General features: G+C 35.2%; 1 pseudogene; it reads right to left on the bottom strand.

Annotated features, from left to right (window-relative positions):
• Positions 1 to 2,400: 2,400 nt before the first annotated feature.
• Positions 2,401 to 7,806, bottom strand: LOC147578211 (T-complex protein 1 subunit zeta pseudogene; annotated as a pseudogene).
• Between the last annotated feature and the right edge of the window lie 15,481 nt (positions 7,807 to 23,287).

Here is a 23,287-nt window from a genome sequence, read left to right as displayed (position 1 = left end):
AGAGAGAGAGTGGGTGTGAGGCAAAGAGAGAGGGAGAGAGAGAGAGAATCCCAAGTAGGTTCTACACTGTCAGCACGGAGTCCCACAGGGGGCTCGAACCCACAAGCCTCAAAATCATGCCCTGAACTGAAATCAAAGAGTTGGATGATTAACTGACTGAGCCACCCCAAAAGCTGTAGTCTTTTAAGAAGTAGACAAAATTCCTCCATGTTCTACCCTTCTGCTGACTGAATACAGAGGTCCAACAAGCTTTAGGGGTTGGTAAAGTCATCAAATGAGATCTATCATAAATCTCCAAATTCCTATCCAGAGGAGAGCTTCCCACATCTTGTAACACCTATCCTTAACTCATATGTAAATGACAAATACAATTCTACTATATTGGAACTATCCATATTTTTGTGTTTATGTTTTTTTTTATAACAGTTTAGCAGCCCTAATTGACACCATTCCAGACTATAGTCTCAATAGATCCTATTCAATGGCAAGGAGGTTCTCTTCCAAAAGAAAATGAGAATTTAATTTTTTAAGGAAAAAGAATGCTGGCTATGTGGGTGCCTACATTCTAGACATTTAAATACTGTGCTAAGTAATTTGTATATATTTTATACATAATTACAGGCAATTTTATTGCAAGTATTTGCATATATCATCATATACCAATTCTATAAGGTGATTATTATCATCTCATTTGTTGAGAAGAGAAGGAAGCTAAAAATAGCTAAGTATATTGGATATTTGTGTTTTAACCAAAATCTATTTAGTTGCAAAAACACTTTAACCACTCTTTCACCCACTATAAACTAAATTGCTCTGGGTAATTTGTAAGATTCTGGTTTTAGTGTTAACTGCCTCTAAAAGTAATTGTTTTTGATATTTTATTTTACTCATTCCATACAATACCTTTCAAAAGACAACTTTAATTATCTAAATAATTAAAACTCCACTGGTTCTGGCAATTCATTTTTTCCAATACATTTAATTCTTTCTCTAAAACCTATCCATTTTATTAAAAACCAGCTATTAAGACTAAAAACTTGGGGGATAATATTTTCTTTGAATTTGCTTGGCAGGGTTTCATTCAATTTGAGGTATCAGAAATTATACTTTGTGCCAAGATATGTATGAAAATATTGGTCCCCCTAAGCTTCTTGTTGCAGGTTGACTCATACTCTATGATCCCAGAAATGCAACGCTGTGACCTGGGCCAGACCAAATTATAAGAATCATGATGGTTGCCTACCTAAATTACCACCAATATGTCTGTCTTTTTTGTTTGTTTGTTTTTTTGTTTGTTTTTGAGAGACACAAAGTGTGTGTGGGAGTAGGGGAGGGGCAGAGAGTGGGAGAGAGAAAATCCCAAGTGTACTGTGTGGGAGTGGGGGCTTGATCCCACCAAGATATCAAGACTTGAGCCCATATCAAGAGTCAGACACTTGGGGGAGTCAGCTGCTAGGGGCACCTGGGTGGCTCAGTCAGTTAAGTGCCAGATATTGGCTCAGGTCATGATCTCACAGTTCATGAGTTCAAGCCCTGCATGGGGCTCACTGCTGTGAGCTCAGAACCCTCTTTTGATCTTCTGTCCCCCTTTCTCTGTGTCTGCCTCTCCTCCCCCTAAAATAAATAAACATTAAAAAAAAGTCATCCGTTCAACTGACTGAGCTATCCAGATGCGCCCCAGATGTCTGTCTTTTAAATATACTTAGTCCTTTTCATCATGGAAGAAAAATTTACAGGTCATCTGTGACTCCTCACTTCATCTTACGCGCCATGCATAACCCCACAGTAAACCCTGTTGATTCCACTTTAAGAGTATGATCAGCACCTGACCACTTTCCCCCTCCTACACTGAGGGCACTCCCAGAGGAGCCCCTTTTACCCTTCCCTCTGATGACTGCAGTAGCCTCTCACTGCCGTCCTGCTCCACCCCTGTCCTTCTGATGTTTATTCTCAACATTGCAGTCAGAGCTGTTCTTTTGAACTATGAACCAAAACAATTCCATCTTCCCCACAAATCCTACCTGTGTCTCTTGCTAATTTACTCACGATGTAATTGAAAATTCTGAAATAGCTTTATTGGTCCTACATAATTATCCCCACCTTCTCATTTCCTGTTAGTCTCCTCCTTGCTTCCAAAAAACCATGCTGGTCAAACACTTGAAATGACCCCTTCCTGCCTTAGATCCTTCCCACTGTCACTGCCTCTGCTTTACTCTCCCCAGTAATTCATAATGCTTGCTCTTTCAGCTTTGTGTAGAATTCAACCTCCATTCAAGGGACTCCTTCCATGCTGAAACACCTAATCCTGCTCTGTGTTGTTTTTTTTTTTCTTCTATAAGAATTCCTACTGTTATATAATTTACTTAAAATAAATTATAATAAATAAAATGATTTTATATTTATCCTTATACATAATTTTACATATTAAAAATATATAACTTATATATGTAATATATATTTACACACATAAATGTTATAAAATATAAGCTCCACAAGGACAGAGGTATTTGTTTGCTTGCTTATTTATTATTTATCTCTCTCTCTATTTATTTATGTTTTTCAAGGAACATTTAATAACAAGGTAAATAACATATACTTATCTAATATGGTACTTTTATATCACTGAAGCTAAAGCAAATTATCCTGTTCATTGGGTAAAAATGGACTGCTTGATGTGTGGACACTGCAGTGCAATTTAAAAAAATTCTGTAATTGTATTTTCAAAACTTCCGAATTTGAGCGTCAGTGTTCTCTCTTTTTTTCATATGAGAAAAGAAAATTCCCTTGAAAATCATATGAAGCTTGGACAAAAATTGCATAGCTTTATTCTTAGGATCACTCTGTAGAGTCTTCATGATTCAAAAGACACAAGGGAATCTTCAATTCATCTTTTAGAGAAGACATTCCACCTCACATGATATCAACCAGGAGAATGTTGCTGGCAATCAAAGTGCTGGAGTGAAGAAGCTGGGTGCTGCCTTATACACTAGGCTTATATTTTCTACCAATGCCATGTCCACTGTACCAGCACCTGGAACTACACAGCCATAATCAGTAGCATTTTTAACAGCTGTCAAGCCATCTCTTATTGCATCTTTGATTTGAGTGAATTTTGCTTATTTGGTCCATTGACCACTAAAATGACAGAGTGAGGATGGTTACATTGATCAATAAAGGTGAATTTCTCTTCTCCCAATGCATACTCATAGACAAGTCCTGCATGTCCCAAACAATCAGTATTTAGGTCATCAAAAGAATTCCACTGCAAGCAAGGGTCAGCCTTTCCATATTTCTTCTTTTAGCTCTACAGAGAGCTACTATGCCTTCTTTTGTTAGAGCATCTAAGGAAATGAGGTCAATTCCCTTTTGGTTAACAACAAATCTTTTATCTGAATCACCGCAGACTTTCTTTTTCAGTTCTATTATTTTTTAACTCTATCTTCAATGAGTTTTCTTTCAGTATTTACAAGTTTCTTTCTCTCTTGTGCACTCTTGTAAAATAAAGCCAGAATTTACTTCCATTTTTTCATATTCTAATGACACATTGCATGTAAGGACATATGCATCTTTTTTTTTTTTTCACATCAGGATGCCATGCCCCAAGGTTCAAACAAGACCTCTGATTAAGCTTGTATCAGTTTCAAAATTATGTTTCATCTCCATGATCTCAACAACAGAGAGATCAATTGGTTCATCTTGTTTTTTAATGGTGAAAATGGAGTCCACTACAGCCTCTGTTAAGACATTAGCAAGGTCAGCATGCACTTTAGTACAAGGAGATGTTCTAGCCACATCTATAAATGTTTCCCTGTCCATTTCTTTGTTTACTTTGGCTTGTTCTAAAAGCTGAAGTGCCTTTCCTTTGCAGCTTCAAATCCTTCTGTTATTCTGGGATAAAGACCTTCAGAAATGCAGAGGGCCTGTTTCAGCAACTTGTCAATGATTAGGTCATTGGAAGTGGTGTCATCACCAGTTATGTCATCCTGGGCTGTTGCTACTTTGCCTTGTAAGGCAGCTGTTGGGTGTTGAATTTGTATTTCATGAAGCATCACATTACCATATTTAGTAAATTTAATGTCTCTGGTACCAGAAATAAGCATCTTCACGGCTCACTTAGGCTCCAAGTTGGTCCTCAGCAAATCCTGACCCTCAGACCACACTGATGTTGACTGTCAGTACTGCCTGAGCTTGGGCCACCTCAGCCTCAGGATTCAGGATCTTCACATCCACCATAGCTAACCAGCACAGGAAGAGCTGTTTCTTTTTTTTCTTTTTTTTTTTTTTTTGAAAATAGTGCCTAAAACAGAATTTACTCTTAATACTATTTGATAAAGAATGGATCTGGTCATTTAATTAAATAGGAAGTGTTTGCTCTCAAGTGGTATTGGAAGGCTTAATGTCACTTTTTTGTAATTGCTTTTGACTTGTTTGAAGAAGACTCTATAATAGTATTTTAATATAGCAGTATCTCATTATAACAATGGGAGATATTGACCATATATTAACCACTTGGAGTGATTAATTAAACACTTTAATCTGAACATTTGTGGTCCTGAAAATTTTTAGTCTTTCATGGGGAAAAAAAGGAAACTAACTTTACTAAAATGTTTTAAATTTACTATAATTGAATGTTAAGCATTTATACACACATTATTATATATTCTTATAAAAATTTTGTGATATAGATTTTTAAAATTAATTTTTGAATGCACTTTACTTAAGGACACATAGCTGAAGTCTTCATGAAGCTTCTAAACTACTAAATTCTTTGCTCTTCCCCAAACTCCTTCATGTAAGATAAAAGTAAAATAAAATTCCAATCTAAAGTAAGTTCATCAGACTTCTCTGGATCAAATAAGCATAAAGTAAAGTTTTGGAATATGGTAATAATACTGTAGTATTAAATATTTAAGTATATGAAAAATATGAATATTCACAGAATAAGAAACCTGAAATAGTACTTTAGAAACCAAGTTAGTTAAAATGTTCAAGTCATAGTCTCATTTCTTTTTGCAATATCTAGTCTCACCAGGATATCCTCCACAACAGAGTGAGCTTTGAAGTTCACAAAATTTGATTCAACATTGGCATATCGACCTGACTTCAAAGGGATTTACACTGCTGAAGAATTTCACTGAGTTCAAGAAAGAAAGGAGAATCTCAACTTCCTGTGAAATCTAACTTCAGAGTACCTGGTACCTTCAACAAAATTAGGTATATTTGGGTATCAAAAACAGAGATTTGAAAGTACATTTCAATTCACACAGAATATTTCTTTTTAATTTCCTGTTTGGTGAATATTTATTGCGATGTGACAATAGGAAAACTAAAAGTTGTAAGTTTAGTATTTCAGAGATAAAGCTTTGCTGAAGCACATATTTAATTCTAGGAAGTCACATGGACATAAACTTATTTTCCCCTGCCCATTTATCTGTGCAGCACTGGTCTACCAGTCTCATTTTTACCTTTTCCACAAAGCCTTTCCCTAAAACTCCACTTATTTTTCATAATCATGAGTTTGGGAACTTGATTTCATTTAATTTAATACTTCAATTTCCAGCCTGACAATTACTTTTAGAAGTTTCCTTCAATGTATCTTGCACTTTTCTTCTCTTTCTTGTGGTCATGGGTTCCCCCAACACCCAAATGCCACCACCGCTCCCTTTCCTCACCCCATTTCATTATAGCATTGCTAAAATTTAGAATTATGGAAGTGTTACTTATCCTAAAAGGCCCACTCAATTTTTCCTATTTTTCACTGATTCTCATTATTTCAAAACTATATATTTTAGCATGTAAACATTCATCCATATGAATGAAAGACTGTAAATCATTTGTATCCCCCAATTGGTCCTTGCCTCTAATTCCAGTAAAGAAAAAAAATTATTTAACTGTTTTGAATCAAACTGTTAGATTGGATCTTTATGAAACCCTCCCTGTCACATATAGCATATATACAGGGTGAGAAGAAAGTGATGATTAAATTCATAGTTACTAAATAAGGTCAATTTCTTGGAGGATAAATACACTGCAATTAATAACAGTGTCTATTCTTTATTTTATACAGAATCATTTCATATGCATTATCTCTTAACTCTCATAACGATCCTATTGATTTTCAGATTTTACACAAATGAGGTATTTGAAAGAGTATTCCTTTTGGAGAGCCTGATATCCAGGAATAGAAATTTTAATAACTACCTTTCATTTGGCTATTTTTATAGGTGAGGCACTATGCTAACCTATCAGGAAAGTGCTATTAGTATCTCCATTTTGTTAATGAGGACATTAAGATTTAGAGCCATTAAATCACTCACCCATGCTTACAGAGCCAGAGTCCATATTCAGCTCCAGAACTTTCTCCAGAGCAAAAGCTCTTAACTAGTATGCTTATTAGAGAGTTTAGAACTCTCTAAGTACCTTAGAATTCATTTAGTCCAAACTTCTCATTTTACAGATGAAGAAATTGAGGCAGAAAATGGTTTTTTGCTCAAGTCCATAATGCTCTTCAACTAAAACCATCCTTCAAGCCTCTGCACTCTGCCTCCATCACCTCAGCCTGCCACGGCTGCTCCTCACTGTCATCCTTAGGACAAATCCATGGTCTACACCTCTTTTCAAGGGTCAGAGCCTGCTGGCTGATAATGTCTAGCATCTCATTAATTCACTTTCATAAAAAATATAACTCCAGATCTTCTTTTGACCCTACACAATGGGGGTAAAGGTGAGGTCTTAGAAACAGGTAGTGGGTTTACTTTTGGAGCCCTATTTGGGAAGCAACAAACCTACTAAGTATGTTGATTCTTCATTACTGTTAATGAAATAAGTTTTAGTGAAGCCATTTGTAACTCTTGGGAGCTAACACTTCTTCATACCAAGGATAGATATATTAGTGAGGGCTCCCCAAAGAAACAGAATTTATAAGCTGTATATATATAAACTTATTGTGAGACTTGGGTTATGCAATCATGGAGACCAAGAAGTCTCATAGCCTGCAGTCTATGAACTTGAGAACCAAGAGCTGTAATTCAGTCTGAGTCTGTCTGAAGGCCTGAGAACCAGGAGAGCCTATGGCATAAATTCCAATCTGTGTCCCAAAACCTGAGAACATGGAGCCCCAGAGTCCCAGGGAAGGAGGGTATGGATGTCTCTGCTCAAACACAGAGAGAATTTGCCCTCTCCTTACCTTTTTATTCTATTCAGACCCTCAGAGAGTTGGGTGACACACACCCATACTGGGGAGGGCCATCTACTTTACTTAGTTCACCAATTCAAATGCTAATCTCTTCCAGAAAAACCCACACAGATCCTCACAGATCTGTGAGGGTAGCTATCTTGGTATCTTTTAGCTCAGTCAAGCTGACATATAAAACTAACCATTACATTGGGGTATGAGACTGAGGGCAGGTGTTTTATATTAATTCTGGCACTGGGCTCAGGCTTTGGTTAGGGAAAGAACACATTTTCTACAAGTGTATTCAGAGTCCTGTTTTTCTTCCCTGGTAGCCTCTAAGACAAACTAAGTTCATGCTGCTCCCAAAAACAACAACAAAAAACAAACACACACACAAAAAAAAAGACAACAAAAAAACCTCTTATAACAATCTTAAACCTATTCAATAAAATGTATACATGAGAAGATTTAAAACATTTACTTCATTTTCATTTGAGATAATTTATATTTTAACAGTTTAAACAGTTTTATTGTGCCCTTTTGATGCTAAGGATACATAAGATGAAAAAGATATAGTTCCTGCACAGAATGGTTTAAATTGCAGTGGGAGAGATGATTATATAAATAGAATATTTCAGCATATTGTGGTAACTCAGTACTAAAAAAGTCATTTTGCTTTTGAATAAAAGACAAAATTAATTAGTACTATGTAGTATTTTATTTTTTTAAATATTGACTTCTTTTTTTATTTTTTAATGTTTATTTATTTTTGAGAGAGAGTATGATCAGGGGAGAGGCAGAGAGAGGGAGACACAGAATTGGAAGCAGGATCCAGGCTCTGAGCTGTTAACATGGAGCCCAATGCAGGGCTCAACTCACCAACTGTGAGATTATGACCTGAGCTGAAGTCAGACACTTAACCAACTGAGCCATCCAGGAGCCCCTTAAATATTGACTTCTAAGGAAAATTATTAAGAAGGATAATAATCAATTTATTAAAAATAAAGTAATTTGGATATGTTTTGGGGAAAAAGTGGGTTAATTACACAGCTTAACTTGGAAATTTTAGACCTCAAAATGTTGTTTCTTTGGATTTTTTTCATAAAGCTAGCTGTAGCAGAGATTGCTAGCTGGTTAACAAACATGTTTCTTTTCCTACTGGGGACATAGCAAGTTTAAATTTCCTACCATACTTTCAGCTGGGCTTGACAGTGGCTGAGTTCTCATCAATAGAATGTGAATAGAAAATGGGCACCACTTCAAAGCATGACCATAAGAACTTCCCATGTGTAAACCCTATGCATTTTTTCTCCTTCCATTTTGATGTAGATGAGCATAATGATTGGTGGAATAGGGGACCCATCCATGGAATGGTCCTTGAGTCCTTAAGTCACTGAGTAGAGGAGAATCTCCCAATAATCAGGGTCATCTTTTCATGGCTTTTAAGTGAACAAGAAATAAGATTCAATGATATTTGGGCCATTATAATTTGGGCTTTATTTTAAACATCAGACAGCATTATCCTAATATGCCAGTGTTATTCTTTTAACTGAAATATCAACAGAATCCTAGCTATTTTGTCAATTAACCTAAGGGTTATTTTGTCAATTAACCTAAGGGTTAACTGAGCATGATTTATAGAATCACAGAATTTTAAAGCACAGACTGTGGAGAATATTAGCCATAGGACATTAGACACAATTTAGTCCAGTAGTCTCATTTTAGAGATGAGGAAATTGATTTAAATTACCAAGAGAGGGGTGCCTGAGTGGCTCATGTGGTTAAGCATCTGACTTCGACTCAGGTCATGATCTCACAGCTCATGAGTTCGAGCCCCGCGTCAGGCTCTGCACTGACAGCTCAGAGCCTGGAGCCTGCTTTGGATTCTGTATTTCCCTCTCTCTCTGCCCCTCCCCTGCTCATGTTCTCTCTCTCTCTCTCTCTCTCTCTCTCTCTCTCTCTCTGTCTCAAAAATAAATAAACATTAAAAAAATAATAATAAATTACCAAGAGCAATTCCATCCCCTTCTCTTTGTTCCCTCAGCTCTAAGGTTAATAACTGTTTTTATAATTGCTACCTTTCTTCTCTCTTCTAACCTTTTCAGTTATCTCATTAACAACTTCATAGCTAGTTAACAATCCTTCATATTGAAAACCATAGGTATGATTTCTGTGTTTTTTCTGGAGCCTGTGTGTGGACACAAATGGTCTTCCTTTCTTGGTGACTGAAGCAAACAAGGATATGAAATAAATTATAAGGTATCCTGATTGTCTCTTCTGAAATTGTCAAAAAAGGGTAGAAACAAATTTCAGTGGTCTCAAATGCTTCCTTCCACACTGGATCATGGTGGAGATAAATGGCACAAATGTTGTTCCAGAATGGCTTGGACTCTTTATTACCTTTGTTTTATGCAAAGACATACATAGATGCTTTAGTGTAGTTGAGAATGACTAACACAAGCTATAGTCGTTATATGGATGATTTTAAAAAATCAGTTTTTGAAAACCGTAGGTTAAAAACTAGAATTCTTGTGTTCTTCTATCTTCAATGTCCTCCTCTTAGGAATTGCTTAAAACTTTTAGCAAGGTGAACTTAAAGAATTTCTCTGTTTACTAAATCTTAATTTCTCATTTATATTGTCTAGATACTCTGGATTTCTTTTTTTCAGCCTAACATTTTTCTCTCCTGGGGAAGTGAAGTAAACATTTCTATGCATTACGATTCTTATATTTAATGAAAAATTCTTAGCTCCATCTAAATGCTTGCCCCAAATAGAGTCAGGCTATTTATTACTTGTATTTTCAGAAAGATTCATTCACTCTGCATGTATTCTAAGATGTAAGATGTATTGCCCATTGCTTTTTATCCAGACATGACTTTTCTACCTCTGTGCTTCACCCTGCAGATTCATCATATGTCTATGTTCCTCACCCAGCTGCTTCTGACTTTTCTCCCACAGTGGGGACAACAGGAATCCTACCCTGCTTCCTTTTTGATTAGTGGAGAATCTCAGACTAGAAAGAGATTGAAACTTTTCTACATTATGAAAAACAGAGTCAATATCCCACTTCTTAAGTAAAATAATTAAGCATATGCCTTTTGCTATAGCTGCTCAGGAGTCTTACTGTTTAACTGTTGCATTTCTGGGAGTTGTCCTCCTTTCCCAGTACACTTATCCATTTTGTGCTTGACACATATCTGGGATGCATTCTGAAGGGCATGGGCAATGGCTAATTCAGTTGCCTCTCACAACTGTCCTTCCCATGTAGCCCTGTTACAGAACTCCAAGAGTATCTTCTTGTCCAACTTCCTTTTTTTTTCCAGAAAATGTCTGAGGATTTTTAAAGATTGCCTTGTCTTTCACATCAGATGCAGCTGATTGTCCTGAAGCTCAGATCTATTTTATAAGTTCACAAGTGAGAGTCACTCCTTACAGCCCAACAGATGTCTCAGGGGCTCAGGCCTACCAAAGCAAAATTGGTTAACAGTCTCACCCAGTATAAGGTATCTGCTAGCCCCATTGTCAGTTAGCGCCACTAAACAGAACTGGAATTGGGGTCCCTTTAAAAGCAAAATTTTGTCAATCTGATAGCAGAAGAGGAAGTCAGAGAGACTCAAAGAGTGAGAAGGACTCAACAAGCAACTGCTACTTCGAAGATGGAAAGGGCCCTGAGAGATGAGATGGAGGTGCTTTGGGAAAGAGAGAGAGGGGAACATGTGACAGCTATCAAGGAAATGAGATCTCAGTTCTACAACGACAAGGAAATGAATCCTGCCAACAACCTGAGTGAGCTGAGAAGTGGATTCTTCACCTGGGCCTCCAGATAAAAGCCCAGCCTAGCAGATATGTTGATTTCATTCTTCTAACACTTGCAACAGAGAACCCAAGTGAGCTACTTGAACTTCTGCCCAACAGAACTGTGTGATAATAAATGAATGTTTTTTCAAAATGCCAAGTTTGGACAACTTATTATTTAGAATTAGAAAAATAACACAGTTTCTTACCTGAATTTCACTATTACGAAAAAATTAAGAAATGAGATTTATCTTTGTGTTTATATTGGGCTCATACTGATTTGGGGGAAGAATTGTTAAATTGTTTTGAAAACTAGTATTTTAACTGTAACAGCCCCATATTTCCTTATAAACACACTACTTTTAATTTAAAAATTAATTTTATATGATAGACATTTCTATTTTATGTCTTGGTGATTTTCTTCCATAGTATAACAAGCCATAATAATAATAATTAACTCAGAAAATCTGATGTATCTTAAAGCTTCTGATTATAAAAATACATATCATATATTTATATCATGAAATATGATTCAACAATAAAAAGTAATAAATTATTGATAAATAAGACAATTTGGATGAATATCAAGGAATTATTCTGAGCAAAAAAACCCACAAAATTTTACATAGTGTATGATTCAATTTATAGAATATACTTGAAATGATAAAATTTACAGAAATGAAAAATCGATCAATGGTTGCTAGGGCTTAGGAACAGGAAGATAGAAAAGGGTAAGAGGTATGTGTGTGTAAATAAGTATAGATCCTTTTCATGATGGAACTGTTCTGTATTATGATTGCGTTGGTGGATATACTAACCTACACATGTAATAAAATTGTGTAAAACCAAATACACACACACACACACACACACACACACAAAATAACACTCTCAAACTGGGTAGAATATCAGATATTGATAAATACTGAGTCGGTCTTGAAAGTATATACTTGAAAAAATATAATCAATCAAGAAATGAATTAAAATAAAGAACTTAGTGATACTATATGAAAGGCCTACTTTAGAAATTTAGAGTAATAGATTTATTTAATGTACTGACTCTAACCAAAAATTTAAAATATATTAAAACATTGAAAGAAAAATGACCTACTGCAAAAATATTTCCTTGGGTATAAAGACCCAAGTCATGACATCCAGGGCTAGTAAAAATCATGAATTGATGAGTGTAAGCAAAAATCCACTAGTGTTTCTATTACTTTGAGAAGGAATACTTCTACTTAGGTAGTCAGTAGAGACACCTTTGTGGTGAAGGAGGTGGAGAAAGTGGGAAACCCAAGATAACCCTTAGATATTAGGCCCAGATAAATGTCTTAATGGTGAAATCAATCACCAAGATGGGGATTATAGAAAAATAGAGTGATTGATAAATGGGAAGACAATAATTTTTTGGGCCATATTGACTTTGGAGATCTCATAGGTGGAGGTAAGCTAGATTTCAAGTTTGAATAACAACCACTGAAAACCCAGGGTATGGAAAAAAATTTCCCAGGGTGAGTACACAGTGAGATTAAAAAAACAACAACAAAAAAAAGGTGGGGGCACAAAACCAGAATCTTGGAAAACAGAATATTTAGGGTATGAAGAGGAAGGAAAGAAGGGTGAGAAGAAATAACCAAAGAAATTGAATGGGACCTAGAATCAATAGTGTAATGAAAACCAGGGAGGAGAGATTTTCAGGAAGGGAGTAATCAAACTTGTCAAACACAAGAGGTGTCAAACAAGAATCAGAATTGAAAAGAAGTGCTTATAATAATTAATTGAGAAATGATTGTTGACTTCAGTTAAAACAGTTTCAGTTTAATGATTGGAGTTTGAGATGGGAGTAAGAATAGTAGGTAGACAGATGGTTGTTTTCAGTTGAGGATGAAATGGGAGGTGGGAAAGTGGTGACAGTCAATGGAAACTGTATTTGAGGATGTTTCCTATTAAGAGCAGAAAAAGGAGGCCTGTAGGATCTAAGGAGATAAATTTAAGCATAAGTTTCTGAAGTGCTTATACATAGATTGTGGGGCAGTAGCTAATAAAGACAGAAATTACAAATAATGAGAGTGAATGAAGAAAATTATAATGGAGCTCTGCCCCTAAATACATAAAAGTGAATATGATCCAATTTATATTTTTACATGTGCTTATATTTCTGGAATTGGAATTAAAAAGATATACTGCTGGCTTTAATTTATTTTTTCATGTCCTATGATTCATACAGAAGACTTTAGAATCAAAATGTAGTCCAAATAAAGTAATTCAAAATAACTACACAACTGATGGGATTAACAGGCTGTGACTATAGTGCAGCATAATTTATTTAGCTCAACACTTTTAAACCTTGTCATCGATGTGACAGCATATACTTGTTCTTTCCAACTAATATTTGATTAAGGCATTTTACAATCCCAATCACTATCACTGTGTGACATTCCATGGCCAGGAGTGTGTTATACAGCATTAATTCACACATAGATGCACTGATGGCACTTAGCCTTCAATGTGAATGGATATTGCACATTTCATGCTCTGTCATGTCTCATTGCATTAATAGCCATGTGTGTGATGAGGTCCATAATCTGTGGCTATTTCACAACATTTTCAAATGCACTTGTCACAAATGGAGTAGCCAACTACTTCATTAAGAAATCCTGTTCCAGAAAGCATGTGTCTCCAAAAGCAGGTTGGCATTTGAAATAATAGAAGTTGCTTTTATCCGTGTAAGGTTGAAAAGGCACATGTAATTTTAGTAACTCTTAACTTACATCACATCTTTCCTTCAGAAGTCAAATGGTGTTCTGATAAGGCCTCTCATCTACCACTGTCACTTTTCTTTCTATTGAGTGGATATGCTCAGCTCTACCACTAGCTATTGGTAAACTTAGGGCTAGCATGTAACTTCTACAAGCTTCTGTTTTACAACTGTAAAACAGAGCCACATAGTAAGCTTACTATGAAGTTGACATTATATAAGATGATGTATATAAGGCCCCTAGAACCTGAAAAATAATACACTCCAAAATCTACATTTCATTTCCATATTATAAATGAGAAGCATAATAGTGTTTGTAACTACAAAAAAAAACTAGATATAAAGCTGTAAAATTAGTCATGTACATATTCTGGACTCACCATAACTTTATGAAAATGTATTCTATTCTCTTTGGACTTGGATTTTAGAGACTTAGAGAGCACTGTGAATGTTTTATAGATTCCTGTTTTATTGATGATTGGCTTTACTATGAAAGTTCTTTCTAAATCTATGGTTACAACAGTTCCTAGAACATGTGACAAAGAAGGTAACATGCAGCAACAGCCCTCATAACGGGTACTGTCTGTCCATCTTTTTTTAGTGGCTTTGAAACTCTTTATCTAGGGGCACCTGGGTGACTCATTTGGTTAAGCATTCAACTTTCTCTCTCTCTCTCAAAAATAAATAAACATTAAAAGAAATCAAAGGGGCACCTGGGTGGCTTAGCTGGTTAAGTGTCTGATTTCTGCTCTGGTCATGATCTTGTGGTTCGTGAGTTCAGGCCCCGCGTCAGGTTCTGTACTGACAGCTCAGAGCCTGGATCCTGCTTCAAAATCTGTGTCTCCCTCTGTCTCTGCACCTTCCCTGCTCGTGCTCTGTCTGTCTGTCTGTCTCTCACTCTCTCTCTCTCTCTCTCTCTCTCAAAAATAAATAATAAAAACATTAAAACAACAACAACAACAAAGACAATCTTGGCAGAGATTAGAGGACTCACCAGGAGTTTCCACATGAGCAGGTTAGCTCAAACTGTTCCCAGAAGGTCAGACTTTGATGAGTTCAGGGGGCCAAGACTTTCCCCAAGTGCTTAATCAAGTAACTGACAGCCTCCTTGTTTATACAACATGAATTCCCTGGGATTGAGGTCCCTTACCCCTTTTCCATCTGTGAAATTTTTTGTCTTAATACTTCAATAACTAGACCAGAGTCAGAGAAGTCAAAACAGTAACAAAAGAATAGCTTTTCCAAGAGACTCAAGCAGCCACATCAGGGAAGGCAGAACAATAATATACACCCAATGAAATAGAACTGCTGAAGCCCTGGCTATGCAAATAAGAAAGTTTAAGGATATTCAAGTTCAGCACATGCTGTCTCTCTCTTTCTCTCTCTCTCTCTCTCTCTCTCTCTCTCTCTCTCTCTCTCACACACACACACACACACACACACAAGGGATTTGATGATTAGTGAACCAATTATTTTTCCACTTGAAATCTTGCTAAATACATTTAAGAAGCAGATAGTCACTGGTGAGACATGGGTTAGCAACCCAGAAGAGCCAATGTAACAAGTATTTCAAAGCACAGTGTAAAAAAACCAAAAACCAACAACAAAGAGAGAGAGAGAGAGAGAGAGAGAGAGAGAGAGAGAGAGAGAAAATGTAAGATAAAAATAGAGACTACAGATTAAAATAGAGAGAGATTCAGGGGACTTAATACACAGTAGCTTCAGAAAAACAAATGAAAAGAAAAAAAAGACTAATGAAGCTGAGGCAATAATTAAACAAACAATAGAAGTAAAATTATCGACCAAAGAAACATTGGTTTATAGACTGAAAGCTTCCTTGAGTTCCAGAACAGACATATAACAATGCAAATTCTAATGAAACTATTAGATCGAAAATATCACAAACTTCTAGACAGAATAAACAATTTTCCTGGAAAGGAAATGTAGAAAGATATTTGAGAACATGAAAAAATTCTGAGTATATATATCAACATAATATTCCAAACTTGAGAAAAGTATTTGAAAAAAGATCTTAAGCAAACATCATAGGAAAAATAATAAAGACTTCAAAATGAGGAAGTAAGAGGAATGAAAAATAAGTGATAAAAGAATCTTGTGATACATATTTATGAATAAGGATAGATTTTATAGAAATAGGGAATATAAAAGTTTAAAAAAATTGTTTTGAGATAGAAGGGAGCTATTGTAAGGGAAATTCCAGGTAGAATTAGACTGTCTCCAACACAGCAAAAAATTGAGAGTGAGTGAAGACAGAGAGAGAAATAAAATAACTACAACTCCAGAATGGAGAATGGAAATGGTAAAAAACAAAAGAGGGGATTAGAGCACTATAAATAAGAATATTGGAAAGATCTATCTTATTTGTGTTCAGAGAAATAGGAATTTGAACATCTTTCATGGAGAAATGATTGGAACATAGTGTTTGATTAGAAGATCAGGGAAAGAAAATGTAATCATTAATAGATGGAAATCAACAGTAGAAATTCTGTATTGTCAAGAAAAAGAACACTTGATCAAAGAAACAAAGATAAATTAAGTGAAAATGAGGAACCAATAAAGTAAAATAACTGATAAACGTGAAAATATAGTAAATAAAACTGAGTATATCATTCATTACATATAATATTAACAGGCTAAAATCTTTCCATCAAAATAAAGAAACTATCAGACTGAAGTTGAAAAATAGTCCCTATGCTGCTTACAATAAACACATCCTAAGCAGGGTGACAATTAAAATTGTAAATTAAGAAATGGAGAAGCACCTGGGTTCTTCTGGAATGGAGAAGCTCATTCAGTTCAGCGTCTAACTCTTGAGTTTTGTCTAAAGTCATGATCTCACAGTTTGTGAGTTTGACCTCCACATTGGCTCTGTGCTGACAGCCCAGAGCCTGCTTAGGAATCTCTATCTCCGTCTCTCTCTCTCTCTGCCCTTTCCCTGCTCACATGTTTTTGTCTGTCTGTCTCTCTCTCTCTCTCTCTCTCTCTCAAAATAAATAATAAATAAAACTTTAAAATTAAGAAATTAACGAATAGATAATAGCCTTATTCAAACAGAAGATAAGCAAGAGTGGTAATTTTGATGTTAGACAAGATGGAATTTAAGATTAAAAGCAATAAACAGGATAAAGGAGAACATCGTGTAATAAAAAGTCTTGCTTAAGAAAGAGATATGAGTTATAAATCTATATGTGCAAAATGAAAAAGCAGATAAAAACAGAAAATTTCAATTAGAAGTGAATGAAATTGGTAAAAATAGTTATATTGGAAATAATCACTACAATCCTCACAAAATCGGGTAGATTGAATAATGACTTGGATGGTTTTAAGACAGTTCCAGAACTTAGATATTCCCTATTTTCGAGAAGAAGTAAAATAAAACATAAGTGGTTAGAGCACAATAAACTAAAGAAAATGGACATGATTTGCTTCTGCTATAGTCTTGCATTATATTATTCCAGAAAGGTTAATTTTAGTAAACTTTGAAACATGCAATAATTAAATTTAGAAAGTATTTGTTCCAGAAACGAGTGTTTCTTGCTTCTCTTTCTTGCTTATATTTAAGCAAACCATGAACCAAGAAAAAACAAACAAACAATAATAATTGGCCTATTGTAATTACATATTTACAATATTTGTGCCACAGTGATTTAGTATGAAATATGAAGCATGCTAGAAGGAGGGCAGAGTGTAGTCATAGTCTTCGAAACAGGAAAGGAGGAGAAGAGCACTAGAAAGTTGTTTACTGCTCTTTTGACTTTGTCTTTAGTTTGTAGGGGATATATTTCCCCTGTCGAGAGAAAACTTGCAAAAGCTCCAGTTTTTTGATGTATGGTATCTGAACTCCAAAGAGAATGTAATCTTTGTGGCAAGCGATCCAAAAGAAGTCCTCATGGAATTTGAGCAAGCTCTGAAAAATGTAACTACAGCAGCAGGATGTTTCTCTAGAAATGCAAACTTCTAAGGATAAACAGTAAAGAGTGCAATCCTAGTTTATTCCATTTTTGTGTCTGGTGTGTGCTAATAATTTCTATATTTCTAACAACCTCGGGGTGATCAGAGTGATTTTTACTGCCAAAATATGAAAAAACACAATTAGACAAATGTTTGACTCTGACTCCTGGAGTCAAATTATATCCTTTACATATTTAAATGTATGATATCTTACACCTAAGGGATGTTTACCATTTCCATATTAGGAAAAAACTCAGAATATTCACTGCAGAAAAAAACTATGTTTAGTACAGAGGTATATACATTCTTTTACTATCTAGCAATAAAATTGTACTAATAATACTAAAATAGCTGTTAAGTTAATATGATATAATATAATGTTATGTTGCAAATTTCTTCTAGTAATATTCATTAAATGGAATTAATATTAATAGATAAGGTATTTATAATAGATATTTAGATATAATGTGAAATATTCTGCATAGTTTGAAAACCATACCTTATTATTTACATGTTTGATGACCTGAAATCAAATGCCTAATTAGTTGACAGCATTATCAGTTTTATACAGTTTTATGTGATGTGATTTAAAAATTTTTTTTTTTCAATGTTTATTTATTTTTTTGGGGACAGAGAGAGACAGAGCATGAACGGGGGAGGGTCAGAGAGAGAAGGAGACACAGAATCGGAAACAGGCTCCAGGCTCCGAGCCATCAGCCCAGAGCCTGACACGGGGCTCGAACTCACGGACCGCGAGATCGTGACCTGGCTGAAGTCGGACGCTTAACCGACTGCGCCACCCAGGCGCCCCAAGTGATGTGATTTTAAAAAACAAAAACACTGACAAGGAAACACTGATTTGTTTTTTCTTCTAATAAATCAATTATCTTGATTCCATTCAAACATAAAAGATCATACATCAAAGATAATTTAATTATCTGAATAATTAATTACACATCATCCAGAAATTTATATAAATTTTGAAACAATTTATATTTTCCCAATGGGTCACCTTGTCTTAGCTTGAATCCTCTCAGAAACCAACCTGAGACATGGATTTGAGCACACATAGTTTATTTGGGAGAGGATCTGATCCCAAGAATCACCAGTGGGATAGTGGGAAGGTGAAACACGGATAGGAAGAAAGCCAATGTTAATTAATATCGAGTAAATCATTACTCTGTAACTGGGACCCAAGCCCCCAGAGGATCTTCAAGAGATTATAGAGCACCCTTCACTGTTTTCACACTTGAAGGGAAAAAATTCAATGGCTGAAGGCTGCTCCCAGGGAAACTACTTCCATGGAACTGCTCTGTAGAAGCCTCTCTCCATCAGAGAATATTCTCAAGGGATGCACCGGTCACTGGAGCATGCCGTGGAAAGGTTTTGGGTTGGCATGCAAGAGGCAGAGCATGGGCAGGGCACTATCCCGTGCTTTTACACATTTTGAAGGCATAATGAAGCCTACAACATCTGTTCAACTAAAGAAAACGTAAAAAAATGAGAAAATAAAACCTCAAGATTATGTCAGCTGGTTGACTAATGATAAATTTTACCTCAACTATTGTAATAAATGTTAGTGTGATATAGTGAAGAGTACATGGGTTATATGTTTTAACACATTTGGGTTATATAAACAGTTCCATACATATATTCTTATAGCTGTGTGGCTTTTAGACAGTTTCTTGATCTTTCTGAACTTGTTTCCTCAGTGAGGGAAAAGACTGTCACATGAATTGCATTACAATGAACTGATATTAAATTATTTAAAATATCCCAAGAGCCTAATATAGTCCAGGTATACCTGATATTCAAAGAGTTACCCTCCTTCCTAGTAAGATCTGAAATTCTGGCTGAAGTGAAATCACTCTTTTACTACTTGTTATTTTAGGCCCATGTTTAGATAAAGCATGATTCTCTAAGGCAAAACCTTGGCATTTGCCTAGATTATTCTCCTATGAGCATTTACTTTATATGAGGCTCCATTCTATTCATCGGTCTCTATGGAAAGAAAATTGTCATTATTCTTGACTATGAACCCAACCAGTAAGCATTATTATTAGTAGTAGTAGTACCATTATTATTAATCTCATATTATAGATAAGAAAATTGAGGCATGAGTAGTCGAATAAGTGAAGGGTTAGAATCTCAGAAAGCACAAATACAAAAAATAAAGTAAAATAAAAATCTGAGACAATAGCTACTTGATAAGCTAAATAAAATGGAAAGTAATAGTAAATGAGAGTATAAGGAAATGGAAAGATGAGTTGAAAGTAGTTATTAAAAAGACCTAAATGAAATAATAAAAAAACATAAAATAAACCAAAATGATTAATGGGAAAAGATTCATTTTGGGGACATTGAAAACAGAAAGGAAAAGAATTTTTGGCATTAACAGACACAGTAATAGAAAACAGATAAAGTTTCCCAGAAGACAGTGGAAGGGTACAATAATGAAAATTATGAGAAGTGAAGGAGAATGTGAAAAATAAAAAGCAAATGCTCAAATTCCAGTTTATAATTAAACCTAAAGGAGAGATCTGAAAAGCAAACAAAGTGTCAGTAATTCCATTTCCTATATTTCATTTTATGATACCAAAAGCCATATGAATAAATAAACATACTTGCCTTTTGATATCAAGTGATATCAAAGTGATGATATCAATAAAATTTCAAAATATGCTAACTCTGACATATCCACACACAAGGACCTGCTCATGAATGTTCTTAACAGCATTATTCATAAGTCAAAATGAGAACAACCTAGATGCCCGTCAGCAGGTGAATTCATAGATATACCAGTACAAAGGAATACTATTCAGTTGTAAAAAAAGAATGGGAGTGAGCTAATGATACATGCTAAGTAAAAAGAGCCAGATAAAAGATACAACATATTTCATGATTCTAACATATATTAAATATCAAAAAAAGGCAAATCTATAGGCAGAAAGTAGATTAGTGTGCTAGTAATTAGTAGGGGATATAGCAGTAACTAGTAGGTTGTCTAGAGTAGGGAGTAATGAGTGGCCAGATGAGGTTAACAGTTAATGGACATTAGGAATCTTAATGGAGTGATAAAAGTATTCAAATACTGTTTTCTGGTGATGTTTGTATAACTTGGTAAGTTTATTTTTATTTTTTTTAATTTTTAAAAATGTTTATTTATTTTTGAGAGAGAGAGAGACAGAGACAGAGAGTGAGCGGGGAGGGGCAGAGAGGAAGGGAGACACAAAATCTGAAGCAGGCTCCAGGCTCGGAGCTATCAGCACAGAGCCTGGTGTGGGGCTTGAACTCATGAACGGCGAGATCATGACTTGAGCCAAAGTCGGATGCTTAACTAACTGAGCCACCCAGGTGCCCCAGTAAGTTTATTTTTTAAAAAAAAACATTGACTTGTACATGTAATAGGATGTGTAAAATATGCTTCAATAAAATTATAAAAATGTTAAATTTTATACAAAACAGTAAGAAACATACTAAAGCTCTAAATGATAAAAGCAAACAAAAGACCTGTACAAACAGCAATGAAGAGGAAACACAGACACACTTGAAACATATACATTTCAAATATGTTAATAATAAAAAATGCAGATTAAAAGTGCTTACAGAAGATTGTCTCCCAATCCTCCAGAGAGCTTATTAGGAAAGCTCCCTAGTCAAAGAGGAGAGGAAAGAATAACTGGATTTCATTACTCCAGGCAAGATATGCGACATCCAGATGGTTGAAAAGGAGCCCAGTTGTCCTCTCTGGGCAAGAGAAAAAGCAGTTGTGTCTGAGCTTGTGATATCTAATTGCCTCAGGATACTAGGGACACTGAGCCTTGGACTTCACGTCTGAAAGTCAGCTGAGTGAGGCTCTGATTTAATGTTAACGGCCAGGCAGGTTATGGGCCATGTAACCTGCCACATCAAGACTGACCAGATGCTTATGATTATCTACTGCAACAGTTCAAAAGTGAGAAGACATTTTAAAGCAAATAACTACTGAACTGAAACTATCACATATTCACATTTTAGACATAGCACTAGTGCCTAAATTCACCCATCTACTTTATGGACAAGTTGCATGAGCAGTTGTTTATCTAAGACATAAAAGCTTTTTGTCTGATGACCAAAGAGACAAAACTTCACACAAAATAATTTGTGTATGTAAGTGCCTTAGTCTCAGGATGGGTATTATCTGAGAGACTTCATAATCAATGAAAAGATGTCCTGAAAATATCTTTATCACAGCCTTTCAAAGCTGACAACGGAATGTATTTGTCTCTGTATCTGACTTGAGCACAAAACTCACTAAAAGGTAAGTTCAGTGCTTGAGGGCAACAGTGTCTTACTCAATTTTGTCATTCCAGCACCTAACACAGTGACATAGTAGGTGCTCAACAAATATTTGTTGAAATTAACTCATTCTTAACTTGCTAGTCTAGAAATAAAGCACCAAAGTTTGCTATAAATTTGCATCTTGGGATTAGGGCATGTTGATTAAGAGCCTGAGTTTTTTGTGCTTCTTTTTCTTGCAGGGTTATCTATTCTTTGCCAGCTATCCAATTACCAGCTATAATGAAGCACAGTTACACAGCTTGCTTCCAGGCAACTATTTGTACACTAAATCTGTGAACCAGGCAGTATTTAGCCCTTGCCAGCATGTGATCAGTCTTTTAGACAAGGGAAATACAAATGCGCTTGAGTATTCTCACCAAGTAGTTATAAATCGAGGTGCTTTAAAATCCAGATAAAGTCATCTATTTGTACAGGTAAGATCATCTGTTTGGGCACTTGGATTTTTGTCAATTTATAATGCATTGTTTGTATATTTTTTTTCTTGAACTGTCCCATGATTGACTTTCTATTGAAGCCTTTCAAGGCACTACAAAAGGTTTTCTTTATCATGAATAGAAGTTACCCATTTTATTCACCTATAATTTAGTATGAGAGTAAATTTTATTGATATTAAACTTGTTAAATTTTACACTTTAGCTAATCAAAATTAGAGTTTTCCCAACATAGTTTTGTAAAAGTTACAAAAAGTAACTAATATCAAATCTTATTAACATTTATGTGATGTATAATATAAAACCATTTTTATTTTGCTCCATTTATGAAATATTATTTAAAAATGTTAAAGTTTTATTAATCCTAGAAATAGATTAATTTGAAGTTTTAATGTTTCAAATTTCTCATATCTCTAAGAATATATTTATTTTTGGTATTTTGAGATGTCTTGAATAGCACATAATTTTAGCAACAATAGTAATTCTTTCAGCGATGGTTTTTGCATTTTATGCATTGTTCAAAAACAATGTGATAATGGTAAGTGCTGCAACATGAACATGGAACTAGAGGCTGATTTAAGTTATGAAGTGGACTACTGAGAATAAAAGCAAGATGACAGTGGTTTGCAGAAAATGGGAAAAGGAAACACTGCCTAAAAGTGAAAGGAGGGAGGATGATGAAGATGTGACATAAGAAGGAGGCAGCATGCAGATGGGTATTTTAGGTTAAAGGACAAGAGCTCATGTAAATGTGACATCCAATAGCAATGAATAACATAGCACCCACATGCTGGATTATAAATGTCATTACTTG

The sequence above is a fragment of the Puma concolor genome, chromosome C1 (genome assembly GCF_028749965.1).
Source record: "Puma concolor isolate L17-30 chromosome C1, mPumCon1.1.hap2, whole genome shotgun sequence".
Classification (NCBI taxonomy): Eukaryota; Metazoa; Chordata; class Mammalia; order Carnivora; family Felidae; genus Puma; species Puma concolor.
The sequence above is the reverse complement of the archived record's forward strand: the minus strand, read 5'-3'. Positions and strand labels throughout refer to the sequence as shown.